General features: G+C 46.3%; 1 protein-coding gene across 1 annotated transcript in view; it reads right to left on the bottom strand.

The window, feature by feature from the left end:
- Window positions 1-24,578, bottom strand: part of LOC147666656 (phosphatidylinositide 4-phosphatase SAC2-like) — a 241,221-nt gene that overhangs the window by 50,073 nt on the left and 166,570 nt on the right. The window lies entirely within an intron of this gene.

Here is a 24,578-nt window from a genome sequence, read left to right as displayed (position 1 = left end):
TGTTGAAGTTTCAATAAACATGAATGCACAAGCAACAACATCAGTAAAAGTAACATATGTAAGCCTTATGGAACTGCTTTCTGAATATTATTTTGTAATGTAGAGTTGATCACTGCGGGAAAAGACACATGGAGATACCAACAGTTTCATAAAATGTCACAGGTATACATGGGTTCGCTGGGCCCTATATGTAATCACCAGCTTTCAGTGACAGGATGGAGTCTGAATGGTAACCAAGGATGCATGCAAGCTTCAGAGGTTGAAAGGGAGACTATGGGTCTGTTAGAGAGCTCACTGAATTTCTGCAGTACAGTCATTGGCTCCAAATATCATATCACTAAATCTCGGTGGAGTCCGTGACATTACTGTCATTGCAAGCTGTACGTTATTCTCTGTTGCTCAGCACCAAGGAAGATCTTCAGTGAGTGAGAGCTTTATAAAATCTATTAACATAACATAATCCAAGACATGTAGATAACAGGCAACATGTGCAACTGCTGGTTTGATGACGAGGGATTATGTAGCCAATGCGCTGGAAGAAGTAGTTTGCCCATAAGAAAAGCAAACAATATAAACCTAGTTTGGAGCCTGGACTTTGTAAGAGGTGGCATAGGATGCTTAACAAAAGATATTGTTCATCCAACACTACAGAGCTTGTATTTCCAAGCATTTCAAGATTGTGTACGTAGGTGCCATATCAATGGAACAGTCTGCATGTAAATCTGTCGGACCTAGTCAGGTCCATGCAGTGTATATTTACTAGTTTGATGCAATATCTATGGATGACTTTGAATTGGATTAATTGATATCTGGCAGAGACAGATACATTTCAAACTGTAGCCTTCCTTCTATCGCTCAGCACATGGATGACTCCTAATAGACCTTTCCCATTTAGCCAGCAATGTGGGGGAGGTGACTGTCATGGCATGTAGAGCATGGTACAGTATTGGGTGCAAGGGATGGTGCAGTATTTAGGTACACCCATACACATTTGAATGATAGAAAAGGATCTGAAGAACAAGTCTGCAGAAAGATCAGGAATATGCATGTATATATTATGTGACATGGGGCCTGCTATTTTGTGAGAAAGGTGATGCTGGGTTATTTCCAATATGCATATCTGAAAGGTTGGAAATATCCCAAACTTGCCAAGGAGAGATCGAGTACAGTTAGAAGCTTGTCTAGGCAGAGTGCATGACCATCCTCAGAGGGATATTGTCGTTGTTCTGTAGAGCTTCCTTCACTACTATTCTTACTGCCCCTTACCACTACTGAGTACCAACTGTAGAGACCTTGAGACTTGGGGATAGTGATTAAGTACTGCCATTACCCCCCAGCACATGAACTCCCACTGTCGAAGCACGAACCAGGCAATACGTGGTGGTCCACCTGTGGGTGCATGCGGGGAATGGGGCTGGCAGCCTCCTTCCTGAACGGAGATGTCAACTATCAAGCTGTGATTTACCGACATCTTTTTTTTTTTTGTCCTCATTTGCCTTTGCCCATATCCAAGTAGGCTGCCACCGACCACCACTATATGCTGAGAACCCCGTGCCCCACGCCTAAGCGGGGAGTTCAAGGAGTCCGCACATACCACATTTGATTGGCGGAAGAGGGCAAAACCCACAGAGAAAGAAACCAGGGTAACCAGCAAACTCCATCAAAGTATTTTACCACCTGTCAGACCTTCAACTGACGGGGGGGGGGGGGCCTTTACCGTAAGTCCGTGGAGCAGGATGAAGGCATAATCATAGGACCCGGGGAAAAAAAAAACCCGGAGAACCTACTTCCATTGTACCAAAGGGCGAGGTTTTTTCTAGATCGAGACCCAGCCAAGTCCGTTTTGGAAACTTCAAAAAGAGATGTCAACCACTCAGCATATGAAGGAGGTGTTACCTCAACCCAAAACCTACAGATCTGTCTCCTTGCCAGGAGGATGGCGTAGAACAGAAAAGATCTAGCTTGGCCACAGATTTTTTCATCCAACCCAAAGATAATCAGGGGAAGCGTAATGCTCAGTGTGATGTTGAGAATAGAGCACAGTGTGTCCTCCCCCCCCCGCCCCCCTCCACCCCTCCCACCCCCAACAAAGGCTGCTGGCGGGGCAGTCCATAAACATATGCACATCCGATGCTTCAGGCAGCTCACATTTATTGCATTTCTTTCCCGATTGGAATTTTGCTAGTTTTTGGGGAGAGAGATATGCTCGATGTAGCGTAAACAGATGGTTCCGCCTCAACCAAACTGGTTTCACGATCATGTATAAGAGGCTGAAGGACTCCTGCCACATCTGTTCGCACATGTCCTCCATCTCCCCTCCCCATGATTTACCCAGGAGATTAAGATCTCCATCTATCTCTTCCAGGATTGCCCAATACCAGCAGGAAACCTCCTTACCACCTCCTGCTCTTGTAGTTAGTTGTTCTTCCAAAGTGCTAACTTTACCGAGAGTGGCCCCCTTCCTAGTTAATGCCTGAGCCCAACTTATTAGCTGCATATGTTTAAATCTAGAGAGCCCTGGCCCAACTCTCTCCCGCAACTCCTCCCAAGATATTATTGAGCCTCCTGAGAGTAGATCCCCCCATTTCAAAATTCCAGCGTCCTTTACGGGAGACGCTAGACTGTCTTTAAGGCAGGGTGGAGTTCCTGGCGAATCCCACAAAGGCGCTAAGTCGGAGTAGTAGCCAAGCCCAATATGTTTCCTGATCATAGATCAGTTTTTCGCCATTGATTGGAGAACTTTTAATTTTACTTTTTTAAAGAATTTCTGGTCTCCAAACTTGAAGAGAAAACTGTCAGATGGAAGATCGGCCCCTCCCAACAAGGCTCGAAACAGCTTTCCCCTAGAGCTATCTGATGGAGTTTTTAATAGCATCCTAGAGTAAGCTAGCTGAAACACCCAGGCATAATATTGCAGGTCTGGTAGTGTTAACCCTCCTTTTTCCCTCCTCCTCCTCAGTTTCTTCCAAGCCAATCTTATGGCACCATACCTCCAGATAAAGGAATTTATCTCTTGTTGACATTTGGTTAATAACTTTGTATCAAAGGCCAGCGGGATGGTAATAAAAAGAAAAGTGTATTTTGGCAGAATAGACATTTTTACCAAATTGGTTCTCCCAAAAATGGAAAGAGGCCTTTAGTTGTTTCTGGCAATCTTTATGCACTCTCTCCAGATTATGGGTAGCGATCTTACTAACATCTTGTATAATTCTAACCCCCAGATACCGCATGGATGACACAACCCCCAGCGGCGTGCTGGTAATATTCCATATCATGATCTCTGTTTTGTTGGTGTTTATCTCATAACCAGAGTTCTTGCCGAACTCCTCTGCCCTCTTAATCACTGTGGCAAAGGCTAAATCCAAGTTTGACGTCATTATCAGAATGTCGTCTGCATATAGGGCTACCCGCTTTTCCCATCCTCCGATTGACCGACATCTCAAATTGGCTTCTTCATTCGGACAGAGTCGCAATAGTGTTATGCAGTGTCTCTGCAAGTATAAAACAAGACCTGAGTGATCTCCCAGTATCCAAAGTTAATATTCTCGAAAGGTGGTCCCAGAGCAGTAACCTTCACCTGGTTGGTTTAGAAAATGAAGAGGCATCTAATCTGGAGGCTTTAATTAAAACCTTCTTCTTTGTGGATTTCCTATCAAGGCTGACTAATACCAATCTGATCATAAAAATGGTACACTGAGCAGTAAGGTTTCTGAGCTATACACATGAGGAAACAGCCAACATGGACTACAGAACTACTAATGGTATCACTGATTTTTACTATTATAGCTATATATATTACCTACTGGCGGTCGCCAGTAGGTAGTTATAGTTAGGACCTAGTTTCCATGGGAAATCCGCAATACTATTGAGAATAACTTTGGCGTCGGTTGATGAATCTCTGCGCATTTCTCAAAGAAGATGGCCCGCTCCGCTCCTTCCCTGAAAGTCTCGGGAAGATTCGTCAAGTGGGGGCCGAGAAAAAAGGGGGGCCCCAAAACGTGTTTTCCCCATGTTAATTTCCATAGGACGATTAGACATGGCTACTGCTGAACGGAATTACACCAAATTTTGGAAAAATGGTAGGGTCTGGTACGCAGATCACGCTTTTGTTTAAATGGTGTAAATCCCTCCAGTATTGCTGAGAAAATTAAAGTTGAAATCAATTATATATCTATAAGCACGCACCGTGCGAGCACCTTCCCGTGCACGAGCTGCATGCTGATTGGCTGCCACTGTCTGTCAACACTCTAAAACAGAAATTGATGGCAGGCATCTTGTGCCTCGGTAGACTGAGGCACAAGAAAGCAGAAACACAAACGTGTAGAACTCAAAAAGGGGGCAGGGTAGAAGCACCCCCTAGGCCTGCTCAGGGGGTCCCACAAGGACCCCCAAGGCAAAAAAAAAAAAAAAATTCGAAAAATTGCCTTGGGGGTCCTTGTGGGACTTCTCGAGCACGAGCTGCATGCTCATTGGCTTTCAACACTTCAAACCAGGAAGTGTTGGCAGTTAGAAGCACCCTGACCCCCTAGGCCTGCTCATGGGGTCCCACAAGGACCCCCAAGGCCAAAAATGTTTTTTTTTTAAAACCCAGTATGTTTATTTAAAAATTACCCCCCAGGGCGACCAAATTGTGGGGGCATAGTGATAAAGAAGTGTGGGGGGTGCCCAATCCCCCCCCCCCACACTGCCCCGGGGACCGCCGCCCTCCGGGGCAAAGCAACGCAGCATACTGGAGGCTCCTGGTGGGCTAGTTGCCTCCCAGGGACCCCCAGTATGCAAGGGGAATTAGTACCCCCTCTGCAAACACGCCCGGGTGCTGCGTTGCAGAGAGGTGTAAAAAGGGGAATAGCCTCATTACACCTCTCTGCAATGCAGCCCCCTGGCGCATACTGGAGGTTCCAGGTGGGCTAGTTGGCCCCCAGGGACAACCAATATAAAGGGGGAATTAGTTTCCCTTTTGCAAACGCGCCAGGGGGCTGCGTTGCAGAGAGGCCTAAAAAGGGGCATAGCCTCATTACACCTCTCTACAATGCAGCACCCTAGCGCATACTGGAGTTACCAGGTGGGCTAGTTGGCCCCCAGGGACCCCCAGTATGCAAGGGGAATTAGTTCCACTTCAACAAACGCGCACGTGGGCTGCGCTGCAGAGAGGTGTAAAAAGGGTGTGGCCTCATTACACCTCTCTGCAATGTAGCCCCCTGGGGAAAACTGAAGGTTCCAGGTGGGCTAGTTGGCCCCCAGGGACCCGCAGTATGCAAGGGGAATTAGTTCCCCCTCTGCAAACACGCCAGGGGGCTGCATTGCAGAGAGGTGTACAAACATTTTGTATCAATTTATATTAAAAATATGTAACGTAATTTAAAAAATAATATATCTAAAAATAAAAAATGTATAATAATGTAGTAAACCAGTATAACAAATATAACAATTATTACATAAAAAAAATTTCATTTACAAAACCATTGAAATTCACTGAAAAAAACCATAGGTTTCAGCCACGTTATAGTTAGGAATTACCATTTAAAAAACCTTTGAAATTCACTTAAAAAGCGATAGGTTACAGCCACGTTATAGTTAGGAATCAGCATTTAAAAAACTTTGCAAATTCACTGAAAAAACCATAGGTTTCACACACGGTATAGTTAGGAATTAGCATTTTAAAAACCTTTGAAATTCACTGTAAAAAACCATAGGTTTCACACCAGTTAATTTTACTCATACAAAACCTATGAAATTCCCCTGTTATAGTTAGTTCAGCTAACTATAACTTGCGCGCCCTCAATGCACTGCTGATGACGTCACATATTACATCACTCATGACATGGTCAGTGACATCACTCATGACATCACAGTGAATATATATATACATACATATATACACATATCCATATCCACATATCCATAAATCCCAATCGGGCTTCAGATCCAACTTCTCAACGGAAACGGCCCTCCTCAGGGCCACTGAAACCCTACGAGAGGGAGCAGATGAGGGCAAGATCATGGCCCTCATCATGCTCGACCTCAGTGCCGCGTTTGACACTGTAGCACACTCCATCTTGCTACAGTGTCTAAACAAAGCCGGAGTAACCAACAGGGCACTGGGATGGCTGAAAGCCTTTCTGATCGATAGGAGCTTCCAAGTCCAAAGAGGGACTTCCCTCTCAGACAGTGTGCGGCTTGAACAGGGGGTGCCTCAGGGTTCGGCCCTGAGTCCCACCCTGTTTAATCTATACATGGCCACCCTGGCAGAGGTGGTGCAATCGTTCGGCGTGGAGCTTGTCTCTTACGCCGACGATACGCAACTTTTAATATCTTTGACGCAAGCCCCATCCACGGAAGCCGCGAACTTCAACAACTGTATGAGCAAGCTGGCCTCTTGGATGACAGAGCACTGTTTAAAACTGAACGGTACCAAAACAGAGGTCATAATCATTGGAGGTAATGAGACCAATTGGACTAAAGAATGGTGGCCCACCTGTTTGGGTCCTTTGCCCCCGCCCTGGGAGGCGAAGAATTTAGGAGTCTGGGTTGATAATAAGCTATCTTTTGATAGCCATATAAAAAGAACGGTAGGCAAGTGCTTCGGAGTGATGAAGACTCTCAACCGTACCCTTGACTTGCTGCCTCTCAACTCCAGACGGACTATGACGCAGGCGCTAATAACTTCCCGAATTGATTACGGGAATGTTTTACTCTTAGGCACTTCAGAGAAAAATATAAAGAAATTACAGGTCCTACAAAATTCGGCAGCACGCCTAGTATTAAGACTGCCCCGCAGAGCCCCTTCACGACCCTCTCTAGCAACTCTCCATTGGTTGCCTATCAAGAAGAGGATCATTTTCAAAGCTCTGCTATGGTGTCACAAGATTCTCCATAACAAGGCACCTGCCTATATGTCCGATCTGGCTTTGCCATATGAACCCAACAGAACCCTCAGATCCAAAGGTACAGGTCTGCTCAGAACTGCCCGTCCTAAAAAGGCCAGAATGGGAGGCAGATCCTTCCGCACAATGGCAGCGAAGCACTGGAACCTCCTGCCCATGGACATCCGAGTAGAGGTGAATGAGACCTCCTTTAGGAAGAAATTGAAAACTTGCCTCTTTAATCAGTGATAGGTTCTCCTTCTCCTCAAAACTCACTCTCTCCACAGCGCGGGGACACGCCGGGAGGCGTCACCAGGCGCTTTACAAGCTCCTTTAAACTAAACTAAACTAAACACACACACACACACAATATGAGCTATATAGATTTGGGCATTGTTTGTTAATATCTATCTCTCTATCTCTCTCTCTCTCTATATATATATATATATATATATATATATATATATATATATATATATATATATACACATATATATATATATATATATATATACACAAATACCTATATCTACAGGATATGACATGCAGTCACAGATAAACATACAGTAAAGATAAAAGCAAACTGCAAATCATAATACGATTTGCAAAAACCTAACACGGATCCGGTCTTATTGTATATAGGAAAGCTATATCTAAATGTGCACAACACAGAAACATTACATCTGTGTGTACGCCATATATCCTGGGTGACTTAGCATCAAGATAATGCCAACTACTCAAAAGTATCCTGAGAGGCTATTACTATTATCAGACTAAAAGAAACACGAGAAAATGAAACCTTGCCAAGAGCAAAAATGTTACCACCACACCTGGCCCAATAGGTCAAAAAAATGTACAACCCAAAACATGGAAATATCAAAAGAAGATATTCAGTTGAAATATTGGACTGAACTGAAATCTGACTGTAAAACAGACGAACAAGTTACTTCCCTTCGGTAACGATATATCTGTAAGAAACAGTAGTTAGTATTAGATTCCTTATCTTAGAATATCCCCGGGCGTCAGACTGGATCCGGAAATTTTTGCGTAGCAGTACCCTTTTGCGTCGGTAGGCTTAGTCAGCGGCTCCGCGTACATCGTCCGCGTCGTGATGACGTAGTCGGAGTACTTAGACGCCGCCTCCACGCGCTGACGTCAGTTCTTAGACACAGCTTTTCTGCGCCAGAAACGCAGAGCCATGTTAAAAAACAACACTGGTGCCATTGAAACTAGGGCCCTGAAAGGGGATGACCTTAACCCTAGATATCGGTTCGCAGAACGGGGAGGATGGGTGGGGCGGTAAGGAATCTAATGCTAACTACTGTTTCTTACAGATATATTGTTACCGAAGGTAAGTAACTTGTGCATCTGAAAGAAACAGGTTAGTATCAGATTCCTTACCTTAGAATAGATACCCCAGCAATACCAACCCCGGTGGTGGGTCTGCTAACCAATAATCACACCAGAAAGTCCTGGAGGACGGAACAGCCAAAAAAGCCATCCCTCCGGACTTGGCTGTCCAGGCAGTAGTGTCTTGCAAACGTGTGCAGCAATGCCCACGTAGCCGCCTGACAGATGTCCTACAAGGCGACTCCCCGGCCCAGGTCAGTGGTAGCCGCTGTGGCCCGAGTGGAATGGGCCCTCAGCCCAACAGGAGACTCCTTCTTCGCCAAGGAGTAACAAGCCTTGATACACAAGATGACCCACCGAGAGATGGTCCACTTGTGCACCGCTGGTCCCTTTTAGCGCCCACGTAACCAACAAAGAGTGGGTCTTCCACCCGGAACTGGCATGTGCGATCTAGATGGAACGAAAGCGCACGTTTTGGGTCCAGACGGTGGAGCCGCTCTTCCTCTTTTGAGGGGTGCGGTGGTGGAAAGAAGATGGGCAAGGTGATAGACTGCCCGATGTGGAAGGCTGTGACAACCTTGGGCAGGAAAGAGGGTCTAGTCCGCAACACAACCTTGTCCGGATGGACAGAAAGGAAAGGAGGTTTGGATGAAAGAGCCTGGAGCTCACTCACTCTCCTGGCAGAGGTGATGGCAACCAGGAAAGCAGTCTTCAGAGTAAGAAGGCAGAGAGGACAGTTGTGAAGTGGCTCAAAGGGAGCGCACATCAGATAGGTAAGAAAAAGGTTCAAGTCCCACTGAGGCATCACAAACGGAACAGGGGGAAACATGTGCGTGATGCCTTTCAGAAAAAGAGTTACAATAGGGGACTTGAACAAAAATGGTTGATCAGGCAGCCTTGGAAAGGCTGAAAGGGCAGAAAGGTAGCCCTTGATAGTGCCTAGAGCAGAGCCCTGCTGGGCAAGAGAAAGAAAGACAGAAGAACCTCAGAAAGCGGGGTAGAGAGAGGAACCACGCCACAAATCTGTTCCACCTGCAGGCGTATACCGACTTTGTGGAGGGACGCCTGGCTACCAGAATAACATTACAGACTTCAGGAGGCAAGTCAAATGGCCTCAACTGTCGCCGCTCAATCTCCAAGCATGGAGGTGAAGACTGGACAGGTTCGGGTGGAGGATCGTCCCCTGCTGCTGCGACAGAAGATCCTCCTGAAGAGGCAGACGAACCGGGGGATCGACTGACATACTGAGTAGCTCGGGATACCTGTACCTTCGTGCCCAGTCCGGAGCCACAAGAATGACTTGGGCCCGGTCGCGATTGATCTTCTTCAGCACTCTGGGCAGAAGTGGTATAGGGGGAAAAGCGTGCAACAGACCGCAACTCCACTCGCGACGAAAAGCGTCTCCGAGCGAGTGCCGCCTTGGAAATTCCAACGCGCAGAACTGATGACATTGCGCGTTCTCTTCGGTGGCGATTAGATCTAACCAAGGCTCTCCCCACTGCAGAAAGAGACCTTGCGCCACGTCCGAGTTCAGACGCCATTCGTGATCCATCATGCACCGGCGGCTGAGTTTGTCCGCCCTGGCGTTCAGAGAACCTGCCAGGTGTTGAACCACCAGGGTCACGCCCTGATGTTCCAGCCACTGCCAGAGGCGCATGGCCTCCTGGCAGAGGGTCCACGACCCCACCCCGCCCTGTTTGTTGCAGTACCACATGGCGGTGGTGTTGTCCGTGAACACCTGCACTACACACCCCTGGACAGAGGGGAGGAATGCCTTCAGTGCTAGACGAATCGCCCGAAGCTCCAAAAGGTTGATATGGAGCCGGGACTCCGCCGGAGACCAGAGGCCTCTGATCTCCGCCTCTCCCATGTGGCCTCCCCAGCTCCGGAGGGACGCGTCCGTCACAACTATGTGCTCCAGTTGGGGAAGGGAGAGGGATCTGCCGCTGACCCAATCGCGGTCCGTGAGCCACCACTGCAGCTGTCTCGCAGTGCCCTCCGAGATCAGGACATGGTCGGACAGGTTGCCCTGATGCTGGGCCCACTGAAACTTCAGGTCCCACTGCAGAGCCCGCATCCGCCATCGGGCGTGATGCACCAGAATGATGCAGCAGGCCATCAGCCCCAGAAGCTGCAGCGTCAACCTGACCGAGACTCGGGATAAAGGCTGAAAGATAGGAATCAGAGCCTGAATATCCCGAACCTGCTGTTCATCAGGATAAACCCGAAACTGCGCCGAGTCGAGAACCGCTCCGATGAAGAGGAGCTTCTGGGAGGGGCACAGGTGTGACTTCGACACATTGATGGAGAACCCCAGCTGGTGCAGGAGGTCTGCCGTCATCTGGAGGTGGCTGACGAATGTTCGGGGCGAGCCCGCCTTCAACAACCAGTCGTCGAGGTAGGGGAAGACTGAAACCCCTAACCTGCGCAGATGAGCTGCGACCACCGCCATCACCTTCGTGAACACCCGTGGGGCGCTGGTAAGGCCGAAGGGGAGCATGGTAAACTGAAAGTGCTCGTGGCCTACCGTGAACTGCAGGTAGCGTCGGTGGGCCGGCAGGATGGGGATGTGGAAATAAGCATCCAGCAAGTCCAACGCTACCATCCAGTCTCCTGGGTCCAGGACAGCTAAGAACTGAGCCAATGTCAGCATTTTGAACTTCTCCTTCCGGAGAAAGCCGTTGACGTTCTGTAGGTCCAAGATAGGGCGAAGGCCCCCTTTGCCCTTCTTCGGTACCAGAAAGTAGTGGGAGTAGCAACCACACCCTACTTCTGGCCAAGGAACGCGCTCGATGGCCCCCTCGGCCAAGAGGGACGTAACTTCCTCCTGCAGAAGTCACAAGTGATCCACTGACACGCGGTGGTATTGCGGTGGCATGGCTGGAGGGGTCGTCTCGAAGGGGAGGGAATAGCCCCTTCGGACGATTTGCAGCACCCACCTGTCCGATGTGACAGTGCGCCAGTGGAGGAGGTGATGGCGAACCCTGCCCCCCACTGGCGTCACATGGGCCTGAAAGCACGGACTAGGAGGGTTTTGAGGCGGATGCTGTAGGTGTGGACTGACCTCGCCGTTGTCCCTGACCGCCGCCACGGCGGTTTCCACGGCTGCCACAGCGTTGGAAATTAGTCTGTGGTGCGTGGCTTGCAGCACATGTGGGGGCGCCCCTTCCTTGGCCACGAAAGGAGCGAAAGGCACCTGTTTGCTAGCGCGGGGCAGAGAGGCCCAAGGACTTGGCCGTAGTCCTTAAAGCGCTCAAGCGCATAGTCTGCCTTGTCGCCAAAAAGCCGACAGCCATCAAACAGCATGTCCATGAGTGTGTTCCGGACATCGGCCGAAAAGTTGGCGGACCTCAACCAGGCGTGGCGACAAATCGCCACTGTCGTTGCCATCGCCCTGCCCAGTGAGTCGGTGATATCCAGCCCACACCGGATGGAATAAAGTGCCGCATCTCGACCCTCCGCAAGGGTTTGGGCGAGTTTAGCCTTCACCTCCGCTGGGCATTCTGGCAGCATGTTCGTGACCACGTCCCACAGAGAGTGGGTTTAGCGGCCCAAGAAGCATGTGGTGTTGGAAGACCACAGTCCCAAACTCAAGGAGGAGAATACCTTTTTGCCGTATTGCTCGTACCTCTTGGATTCCCAAACGGAGTGCCCAAAAGAACATCAAGCAAGGCCTCATTAAACGGCAGCAGAGGCTCAGCCGAGCTTGACTGCGGTTTAAGGACCACAGTGAGGAGGTTAGTTCTCACGGCCGCTACGGGGAGCTCAAGGCCCAAGGCCCTGGCCACCCGCATCAACACCACACTGCAGGTTGCCCCCTCCTCCGTAGCCACGGTAGGGGGCGAGACAAAACCAGTGTCTGGCGAAGTGTCCAGACCACTGGCATCTCCAAGTTCACCTGTCCAGTCCTGCTGGGACTGACAATCACGTGTCAGAGGGTCCTCAGACCCCTCCCAATACACCTCATCACCCATCTCCTGAAAATCAGGGTTGTCAAAGGATGGGGCCGGTTCGATGAAGTAGAACTCTCCAAGCGGCTTAGAGAGCGGGGCCTAGCGGCGCCGGAACCGGATCGAGGGAGGCATCGGGGACGCCGTCGCCCGAAGGCGGCGCCGGAGATGACACCCTAGGGACCGGCGCGGTGAGGTCGTCAGGTCAACCGGCGACAACCCGGATCCGGAAGCGTATCCAGCGGGGCCCTGCGGCGCCGGGCCTGAAGGCGTCGGGCCCAAGCACCTGACGGCGTCGGGGCCGAAGCATCCGACCCGCTAGGACCCCCAGTCGGGTCCGCTGGGCCCGAAGGCGCCGCGGAGCCCGGAGGAGTAGAGGGTGACCTCATGGCCATGAGGAAGCGCTCGATCTCCTCCGGCGTCGCTTGCTGCCCAGGGACCGGAAGGTATGAGGCAGGCCGCGAAGCCTGCGACTCCGACGGAGCCGCGTGGGCGGTGTCACCCGAATCCCCGGCCGCGCCGCGCGAGCGTCGGGGGGGAGTCGGAAGAGCAATGACGTCTCTTCGACTTCTTGTGCTTACCTAACGACTTCGAGCCTAAAGAGTGATGGTGACTCCTGGAGCTATGATGGCTCAGACCCCGCGACCGGTCCCTCGACCTCCGTCTGGATCGGGGCCTCTCGCGGTGCGGGGCCGACTGCCGGAGCTCAAGCCGTTTGCGGGACCGCTCCCTTCTAGCTTTCGATGTCAGGGCTCGGCAGTCGGGCAGGCCTTGTCGTCTTGGACGACGCCGAGACAGTGAAGGCACCGGCAGTGAGGGTCGGTTACCGACATCAGTCGGTCGCAGTCCTCTCAGGGTTTAAATCCAGGCATCCCTACCGACACCGTTCGGAGTCGAAGACTTTGGAAATGATCAAAAGGGATCGTAAAAAAGTTTAGTCAAAAATCGACTAAGGTACCATTTTTTCCGGATCTGCGCTGCTGGCGGGGAAAAAAGAAGAACTGACGTCAGCGCGCGGAGGCGGCGTCTAAGTACTCCGACGACGTCATCATGGCACCCACGATGCGGACGACGGACGCGGAGCCGCAGACGACGCCTACCGACGCGCAAGGGTACTGCTACGCAAAAATTTCCGGATCCAGTCTGACGCCTGGGGATATTCTACGGTAAGGAATCTAATACTAACCTGTTTCTTTCAGATGAGGATATATATATATATATATATATATATATATATTTATATATATATATATATATATATATATATATATATTCAATGAAAAAACCATAGGTTATAGACCATATATAGTTAGGGATTAGCATTTAAAAAACCTTATTTTATTTGCACAAAACCATTGAAATTCCATATATAGTTAGTTGCACTAACTATATATCGCGCACCCGCAATCCACTGCTGATGATGTCACATATTACATCATTCATGGCATGGTCAGTGACATCACTGATGACATCACTGATGACATCTCAAATGACATCACTGATGACATCTCAAATGACATCACTGATGACATCACTGATGACATCTCATTTGACATTACTGATCACATCACTGATGATATCATTCATGTGATAATACGATGAACCTCTTCAGACTCTAATATAACCTTAGATACAATCAGTGTAAACAGACACTCACAGACGGTCACTCATCCATGGAGTTACTCACACACCTAGTCAGTCATGCAAAGAATCAATCACACCTCCATTTCCTCAACTATACAGTTATACAAACTTTACTTATTCAAACATATACTAACACATATTTACTCTCTTATACAATCCCTGATACAAGTTCACAATGATCCATACAGCCACTCACACATTCACTGGCTCTTATGCAGTTATTTATATATGTCAACTCTCACATGTACTGTGTTTTACATATGTACTTACTTTGACATGTAGCACTGAGATATCCATTCACTCACCAATACACTCATGCACACAGTCAACCGCCCATACAGCTGTTTTTACATGCACTTTTGAAACCATACATCTAGTGAATCAACTGCTCACACATCTATGCACAGAGTCATACACCTCCCAGCCACCCACACACACACTCAGTCTCCCATACAAATACTTGGGCAACCAATCAATAACCCATATAGTTACTCATATAGCTACTTATCAACACATGCAACAGTTTACAGAACAACAAACATAATGATGCACAAATTAAGACAATTTAGTCACTAATCCATGCACTCAGTGAGACACATTTAATCACTCACTCATACAGTCAGTCATGCACCTACTAAATCCTTCATCCAGACACTTATACATCCACTCATTCTTCAATATGTAAGACAACTGATGTTGTCATCAGTGATGTCATCAGTGATGTCATTTGAGATGTCATCAGTGATGTCATTTGAGATGTCATCAGTGATGTCATCAGTGATGTCACTGACCATGTCATGAATGATGTAATATGTGACATCATCAGCAGTGGATTGCGGGTGCGCGATATATAGTTAGTGCAACTAACTATATATGGAATTTCAATGGTTTTGTGCAAATAAAATAAGGTTTTTTAAATGCTAATCCCTAACTATATATGGTCTATAACCTATGGTTTTTTCATTGAATTTTCAAGGTTTTGTAAATGCAAATTCCTAACTATATATGGTCTATAACCTATGGTTTTTTCTGTGAATTTCATTGGTTTTTTAAAAGCTAATATCTATAGCTGTAAAATATATTCTTTATTAAGTGACGTATCACGTAGCCCGTGAGACGCCTCATGATGCATCGCATTACCGTGATGTATCGTCTCTGCAGCGCAAACCAAACCCAAAACGTAAGCGCGCCAGAACACGCTTAAAGATATATATATATTTTTTTAACCTTAATTAGACAAAATCCACACGTGCACATATCACAAACGTTCAAAAAACACAATATGTCGGACTCCCGTTACGCTGCCGGTTAGCTGCCCGGTTAACGTACCAGGAAGCACCTTTACCGCGAAAAATCTCAATTTTTTTTTTCTTTTGCCCCGCAGGGAACTTTAATAGCCCCCTCATCAATCCTAGGGGTTCAGGAGGGGTCTGCCTTACCCCTTTCATTCATTTACACCTTTTTTTTTTCCACCTCTTGTCTCTCGATCCCACAGAGAGACAAGATGGCGGCCGCTCCAGACTGTTTACAATGATAACAGCCAATCAGCTTCTCCTCAGACTCCCGTTACACTGCCGGTTAGCTTCCCGGTTAGCTGCCCGGTTCGCGTACCAAGACGCGTCTCTACGGCGAAAAAATCGGATTTTTTTTTTTTGGGCCCCGCGTGGCTTTATAATATCCCCCTCATCAATCCTAGGGGGTCAGAAGGGGTCTACCTTGCCCTCATCCTTCATTTCCCCCTTTGTTTTGGTCTCCTCTTGTCTCTCGATCCTACCGAGAGACAAGATGGCGGCCGCTCCGGACTGTTTACAATGTTGACAGCCAATCAGCTACTCCTCAGACTCCCGTTACACTGCCGGTTAGCTTCCCGGTTAGCTGCCCGGTTCGCGTACCAAGACGCGTCTCTACGGCGAAAAAATCGGAATTTTTTTTTTTTTTTGGGCCCCGCGTGGCTCTATAATATTCCTCTCATCAATCCTAGGGGGTCAGAAGGGGTCTACCTTGCCCCCTTTCCTTCATTTCCCCGTTTGTTTTGGCCTCCTCTTGTCTCTCGATCCTACCGAGAGACAAGATGGCGGCCGCTCCGGACTGTTTAGAATGTTGACAGACACCGGGGAGCCAATCAGCTTCGCATCGCAAAGTTCCGTTTCGCGAAAAGTAAGCGGACCGGAGCGCAGCCCGGAGCGCTGTTACAGATATATATCTTGTTTTGAACGTTAATTTCTCAAAATCCACTGGAGCACATATATTGAGACCTAGCAAAGGCACATCGGGCTAACAGTCCCTACAATTTTGCCAAGTTTCGTGCAAATCCATTCAGCCGTTCGAGCTAAAAGTGAGGCCAACCGCCCTATGGAAATTAACATGGGAAAAACGCGTTTTGGGACCCCCCTTTTTTCTCAGCCCCCCCTTGCCAAACCCCCCCCAAATTTTCAGGGGCTGCTCAGAAACAAAATGTGCCATTTTCCTGAAAAATTTAAGCCAATTCCGTCCACAAACGCCAAAGTTATTAGACATAGAATTTTAAAAAATCCCATAGGGAAAAAATCCTAACTATATATACCTACTGGCGACCGCCAGTAGGTAATATATATATATATATATATATATAGATATATATTCAAACACTAGACGAGAGGGGTAGTATCCGGGATCCGGTTCCCGTTGTCAGGTGGCGTGTTCCACTCGGCCAACCCCGCCGCTGAGAAAGTCAATTATTCCAAATTTGTTGCTATGATAAGCAATACACGCACTCAGAAGAGGTACAGCTAGTGGGTATTTATTCTCAAGGTAACGCTACGCGTTTCAGCACAAAAGTGCCTTGGTCACACGTGCATTGCTCTGGCTCTTTACTAATTACTTTTGATTTAGTTAAATGAATGCGGCAATATTGACAATATTGACAGTAAGTCTTGAACAACAAGTCTCTGGCTAATAAACCTGATTCTTCTTTGATTTTTTCTTAAAACCATTGAAATTCCTCCGTTAATGTTAGTTGTACTAACTATAACTCGCGCGCCCGCAATCCACTGCTGATGATGTGACACATTACATCATTCATGACATGGTCAGTGACATCACTGATGACATCTCAAATGACATCACTGATGACATCATCCAGTGAATGTGGTTTGGTTCGATATTTAAATAAGTATTATATATATAGCAATCTGCATTGAAGACTGAGTGGATGTATTAGTGTCTGGATGGAGGATTTAGTAGCACTGTGATTGACTGTCTAAGTGACTAATTTAAAGTGTCTCAATAAATATACGGGATAGTGATTAAACTGTGTGAATATCTGTATCACTCTATCTCTTGTTGTGTAAACTACTACATACATTGGTTACTAGCTATGTGAAAGTCTATATTAGTTATTAATTAGTTGAGTGAGTATTTGTATGGGGTAGTGAATGTGTGTGTAGTTGGGTGGGAGGAGTGTGACTGTCCAAAGATGTGTAAATAGTTGATTTAGTAGGTATATGACGTTAAGACTGTATGTAGAAACAGTTGTTTGGGTGAGTGAATCTCTTTATGGGCGTGGTGATAAGTAAATATATTTCTCAATGATACATGTCCAACAAAGTAGAAATAGAAAAGACAGTGTATGTGACAGTTGTATCTATATGAATAAATAAAGTTGTTTGTATAAGTATGCAGCTTAGTAAACGTAAGTATGATCAATTGTTTGCATAAATGAATAGGATGACTGCATAAGTGAATGGGATGTGTGATGGTGTGTAATGTCGATGTAGGTGTATAAGTATATTTAATAGTGTTCTATGGATCTTTGTTAGCATGCATGAGTGAATCTATAGGTAAGTGTTTAGATGTGTCTGTAGATGTAGGAATCACTGAGTGGGTTTTTAGAAATGTGTATTGGTGTGTCAATGGTTTCAAATATGGTACTCCATATTTTATAATGAGTGTTGAAAGGTTATACTAGTGTATGATGAGATGTATCAGATTGTCACCTGGATGATGTCATCAGTGATTTCATTTGAAATAGTTATCAAGAAGGGGAGAGGATGATCAAATAGATCCGGAGGGCACTCGTTACCACTCATCATAGGTGATTTAAAATGTAGTAGGGGGTACCGAAAAGTACTACTTTATTCTGGGGGTCTCCTCTACGATTAAAAACGGGAAACCAACATACTAAGTACCACTGAGTTAAGTGTGGTGGGACTCGGTGAAGTTGGATATTGACATGGTCAGCATGTTTCTCGCACAAGGAATTTTCCGCGATTCTTCAGGACCTAGAGTATGTACTATGCAGTCGTACAACAGCATGCAGGTGTCATGTGTGTAAATGCAAGCACTATCAGGTTATTTTACCTCTGTCGTCATATCCTCTGCCTAAAAGTCTGGGATTAAATGCCACATGAGTCATCAGCGGTACTAGAACATCAGGGGAGAGCCATAAGGTGTAGCTCTATCTGCCTGTGTTCTACCTTCTTCGCCTACCCGTTACCGCCGAGCTCGGAAAGGTTTTTAATCGTAGAGGGAGACCCCCAGAATAAAGTAGTACTTTTCGGTACCCCCTACTACATTTTAAATCACCTTCCTCTTACTCTATTGCCCACATACCCACACTTCACCATAAGGCTGTTGGAAGAAAAGATCTCCATCAAAGAGCCCCTCTTTGAGGTGAGCCCGTCGGGGATTGCACCGCCTCCCCGACGAGGAGCAACGCCAATGATGAAGCATGACACCCATTCGGGTGTGTGAGGCAAATATTTACAACAAAATGGATGCCCAAGGGTGTCACATCTACACCCATGGTCACGCCTAACACACAGCTTCTTCTCTATCAGGAACAGTGCAGCTACCCCTTTTTGTTAACATTTCATTTGAAATGTCATCAGTGATGACATCAGTGCTGTCACTGACCATGTCATGAATGATGTAATATGTGACATCATCAGCAGTGGATTGCGCGCGCGCAAGTTATACAATGGAATTTCAATGATTTTGTAAGGGTGAAATGTCCATCTAACTATAACACCCCTAAAACCTATGTTTTTTTCAGTGAATTTCTAAGGTTTTTAAATGCTAATTCCTAACTATAACATGTCTAAAACCTATGGTTTTTTCAGTGAATTTCAAAGGTTTTGTAAATGACAGTTTTTAAATGTTTTGTTATATTATTTTTTTGATACTGACTTACTACATTTTTTTAAACTATTTTTTTTAGATGTTTTATTTTTTACATTACATATTTTTAATATGTTTAAAAAATATTGAAATTCTAATATTCTTTTTTATTTTATATTTTTTAAAGTATATTTACATATATTTTATATAGAAGGCAATGATATCCTGTGGAAGGAAATTCAAGTTACTGGTAAGTACGGTTAGAATTACTTTTCAGGATCAGTACTGGGCTCAAAGATGCAGCACTGAGGTCTCTCCTGATATCAGGTGAGTAAATCGGAATTCGTAGATCAGCTCATTTTAGAGGAATATTTGTAAGTTCCAAAACTCCACACTTAGCAGAATTTCCAAGTGAAACCAGTCAATGTTAGACTATGGAAGGAAATTCAAGTTACTGGTAAGTACGGTTAGAATTACTTTTCAGGATCAGTACTGGGCCCAAAGATGAAGCACAGAAGGTCTCCCCTGATAAAAGGTGAGTAAATGGGAATTCGTAGTTCGGCTGATTTTACTTCGGTTCAGTATATATAGAGACACTTTCCTACACCATCCCCTCCCTTCATCACTGAGCAAACACGCCCTGTGGCACGTTTTAAGTTGGGGAAATAATTCCCCTTCAATCCTGAGGGTCCCTAGGGTCCAACTAGCCCACTAGGTACCTCCAGTAAGCGCCACAGAGCTGTGTAGCAGAGAGATGTAAAAAGGGGCACAATCTAGACCACCTCTCTGCAACACAGTGCAGTGGCGCTTACTGGAAGCACCTGGTAGGCTAGTTGGCCCCCAGGGTCCCTCAGGATTGAAGGGGAATTTTTTCCCCAACTTAAAAAGCGCCACAAGGCGTGTTTGCACACGTCACCTCAGGCCCTGTCCCCTCCCTTCACCACTGTGTAAATACAGCCTGTGGCCGTTCTAAGTTGGGAGATTAAGTCCACTTGAATTCTGAGGGTGCCCAGGGTCAAACTAGCTCACTAGGTACCACTCACTCTCTACTACACATTCTCCACTACTCACTCTCCACTACTCACTCTCTACTACTCACTTTACTACTATCTACTATTCACTCTCTGTTAGGCTCTCTACTAAGCACTCTCTACTCTCTATTACTCACTCACTACCTCTCAACCTCTCTCTCTACTACTCTCTACCTCTCTATCTCTACCTCTCTACCTCTACACCTCTAGCCTCTCTACCTCTCTCTACCCGCACACATATGCACATATATATATATATATATATATATATATATATATATATATATCAAACAGCACTCCTGACCGCTTTCGAAGCGGCAACCCAGCAGGCGCAGACCTCTTCTCAGTTGAATCGATTAGGCTCAAAAGTAAAACGCCATCACACCATCAAATAAAGGCAGTAGAAATTTCATGCAAAAGTGCAGAGCAAGTGCTCTCCTCGACGCGTATACATACATATATAAACATATATATAATCTGCATATCTATATAAATACAAATATAAATGCATGCATACATAAACATATATGCATACATATGCATGTTATGTACATGAAAGTTTGAAAAACACTAATAAAAGCAAAGCAAAAAAGCCACCTAATTACAAACAGAATTGCTTCAACTTAAACAAGGGTGACCCCTATTGCATTTTCAAAGCTTGTTTACTTTGGTTCCATCAAGAGGACATTCAGATGTGTCACACATTTGCCATACATTCTGAATGTTAGCACTCTAGTTGCTCATTAGATCACTGTAGTAAAGCGACTGCTCACCAGGGAAGTCTGCTGCTGGTATTCAAAGTGCATGTTTCAGTCTGCATGTTAGAATTTTGTAATGAAATAGAAGAGGATTTGAGAAGTCAAAATGTGCCCTAATTTTTCTTTCGGCAGCACTAATCATAATTTCTATGGCAACATGAAGCCCCTCATTTTGTTCCTTTGCAAATTAAATGTTTTAAGTGTTACCACTTTATACCAATAAAGATGGCTTCAGGTGTTCCATACTTTTGTCATAATTAAGACTGTTAGCGCTCTAGTTGTTCTTTAGAACACTCTGGGACATTCAGTCATTAGGCTATACTTGGCTACATCTGGGGGATCTTTGTGATACATTTGGGCTCTTTTGTCTCTGGCGGCCATCTTGGGAGACTTATTTGTTATGAAGTTTCCTAATTTCCTCATTTACTACAGTCTCCTCAGTAGGAAATACTTTACGTTTTTTACTTTGGCTCCATCAAGAAGGCATTCATATGTGTCACACATTTGCCATAAATCCTGAATGTTAGTGCTCTAGTTGCTTATTAGATCACTGCTCACCAGGGAAGTCTGCTACTGATATTGAAAGTACATGTTTCAGTCTGCATGTCAGAATATTTTTTAATGAAATAGAAGAGGATTTGATTAGTCATTCAAAATGTGCCCTCATTTTTAGGGCTCGCCTGGAGTTGCAGCGCGAAGCGCGCTGCCGCCAGTGAGCCTTATTGCGGTCGTGTTGCCTCCCCAAGTGGTACAGACCGGTGCACGAGCAGACAGTGGTCTGTGAACGCGCTTCTAAGTCCCCATCCCACAGCCTCACAGCACTCCTCAAGTACAGCGGTCGAAGACTGCAGGCGCCGCCACTGGCACGAGCCGCAGGGAACGCCAACGTGCACGCTCACGGTGTCACGCTCCTGCCCTCCGGCGTCTCTTCTGCGCTCCAGGCCGACTTGTTTTTTTTAATAACGCGGTTCTCTTTCACTTTAGGGACCGCATTTGTTTAATTAATTGTTTTGCTGTTGTATGGGGCGCTTTCGCATTTTGTATTTCTTTAATGATTTCATTATTTTGGAGCACGGTCCCTACCTTTAGCGGCAGCGCTTGTTTGTACTTTACAACTGAGCGGGGCCCCGCTTCAAGGAGACCGCGTCCTACTATTTAGAATGGGTGGAGGTCGAGCTGCTGCCGTCCAGTCAAGTACCTCTGTTCGCGGCCGTACCCTGCTCCGCAGCCCCTGGCCAGCTTTTCCTCCTCACCGCCCACCAGGCCCCCGCTGCTGCCCTAGTCGCTGCTGGACTGCGCGGCCAAGAGCGTGGCCGAGAGCTGGGCCTTTAAGCAGGTGGAGGAGCTCTTAAGCTGCATCCCTAGGCCCGTCCAGCACGATGCGGCGCAGGAGTTCTCTTGCTCCAAGTGTCAAATATGCATGTTTCCCTCCTTCCAGTCCCGGGGTGGTCAGGAAAGCGCACCGCCGCCGGCCAGGTCGCAGCCGGCTCACCCCCAGCGCCGGCAGGGACAGCAGGAGCCGCTCTGGCAACTCCCACGGGGACCACCGTAGCACCAGCAGCCAGGGACGGGCTACCCTTCTTCCGAGGCATCCGCCTGCTAGAGACGGGCTGCATGGACAATGTCCTGCAAGTCGGTGAGTGCACGCCCGTGCAACTTCTTGAGATCCCCCCCCCCTGCGCCCCCTCCCCCGAAGCTCCTGTGGCTGAGTGGACTCAGTATCCCATAAATGACTTTTGGGAAAAAAGACGTGCACAGTGGCAGAGCTTCAAAGCCCCTCTCTCCCAAGGGATGGTGACATTGCTAGCAGTTTGCTAGTAATCTGAGCTAAAGCCCATCATGGTTTTGTTGGTTAGGGCCAATCCGAGCCGCCGGGGCCATGCCCAACAAAAGGCGACTCCCAAGGATAAATCAATTGATTATTTTAACCGTTTATAAAATTAAGTCATAATCAACCTTCATTTTAGAACGGACCAAGCACAGTACCTGCATACAGGCTCCGTCTGTTGATCGGCTGTGTATTTATCATTATATTAATAGGGATAACCGTGGCTATAAAGATCTTTTGGAGAGAGCAACATTTAGAAACCTAAACGTGTACAGAACATCCACTGAACTACATTTCTGTCGGCCAGTCGAATGTTTTACATATCTTGTTAACTCACACAGTAGCTGGCGCATTCACCGAAGATTACTAGGGCTTGAACGTTGCTTCACCTAAACTTTTATAACCCTTTATATTGTCTGCAAAGCAAAACAAAGTTCTTCATAGTCACATTATATATTAACAGACCCTTTTGTGGATATTTTACCTTTCTGAGTGGCTCCTAATAAGAATCTAAAGTTTGTCTGGTAAGGTAGCTCAATGAGTTACAATGCCTGCTATTGAGACCTTTGCCCAACCTGGATGTCACATGTTCAAAACCTAAACTGGCTATAACAAGCTTAGGAAATGCAATAGAATTCACATTTTGTTTAGTTATTGGTAATTTAAATGGTAATGTGTTTTACCTACTAAGGGAGGTGGGAGCAGTAGAGAGAAACTGAGGTAAGGGGCTTATGCCTAGAACACAAGCGAGAGGAGTAGAGAAGATAGAGAGGAGTAGGAAGAAAGACAGGGGTACAGGGTCAAAACGAAGTGGGTGAAGCGTTACGGGACTGTTCCTCATAGGTGCTGGCCAAAATGGAGTCCTTATCCTAACAGATTACATTTTTTCGATGAGCGTTGGGCCTGGGATAAAGTCAGCTTGTCTGCCTGTGAAAAGCCTTGGGTGTGCAACATATTTAAATACACAACCGGCCTGTTCTACCCACTCCCCAGCCTTGGTGATGGTGGTGCGCATCTTCTGCATTGTGCAAACACAAGCCCTACACGGAGTTTTCTTCTAAAAGAATTGCAACACATACTACTCAATGTTTGCACGTAATAAATCAATATTTGCACGTGCGTGAAAGCTCCAGATGGACTCTACAGGGAGAGAAAAAAAACGTTGGACAATAACAGAAGTAAGCTGTGTAAAACACACAAAAAGAATACAAGTATGAACCTTTGCGAATGAGTGCCCACTTTTTAAAAGTTGTGCTACCCTGCCAAACCTATTGTATTATGCCATTAGTATGGAGATTACTTGGGCCAGACCGGGAATCAAAAGTAGCCCTGGTAAATGTTATCATACCAACCGCCATATTGCATGCAGTGAGTGAGCACAGCGAGCGTGACTTTCCACGGCAAGGTTGGTTTGAAAGGATTCTCCACCCCCAAGAAATTTAGAAAAATTGCAAAAATGGTGCGTTCTACTAACCATAATTAATTTTAGAACCTTATCCAATCATTGAATGGGTGGGTGGAGATTGAATTCCGGGCTTCTTGGCTCAATGAATGATTTTTTCAATGGTGAGGAGTGGGTGGATGAATTAGTTCAATAATGCATGACAATGAAAACATACTTTTAGGTAAATGGAGCTAATGGTCTGAATTCACTGGCCAAGAATAGGTGCTGTGTTTTTCGTTTTAGCATCTGCATTAAAGCATTGCCTTCCCCAAACACTACTATCATCAGTGCTTAATATGAGCCGGTAGTTTCCGGTGCTCGGCACCGGTCCTAACTGTCAACACAGGCGTTTACAACAGTCTGCTACATTGTGGCGCTGTTCGTCTAATATAGAGACCTGCGCAACAACAGTTGGTTATTAATTCAATATACCTTAAAATGGCTATTAGGTGCCTTCCACATTGTGAGAATCTACTGCGTTGTAATGTGCAAAGGGAGCAGGTATTTTTATTAAAGCAAAAGAAAAACACTGTAATATGTAAAACAATGCAGTAGATTAAACAATAACAACAAAGTCAGCTATTGCCATTACACCATTTGATTAATGCTTCAC

This window comes from Lissotriton vulgaris, unplaced genomic scaffold (genome assembly GCF_964263255.1).
Source record: "Lissotriton vulgaris unplaced genomic scaffold, aLisVul1.2 SCAFFOLD_750, whole genome shotgun sequence".
Classification (NCBI taxonomy): domain Eukaryota; kingdom Metazoa; phylum Chordata; class Amphibia; order Caudata; family Salamandridae; genus Lissotriton; species Lissotriton vulgaris.
Note: the sequence above shows the minus strand (reverse complement) of the source record. Positions and strands in the feature narration are given on the sequence as shown.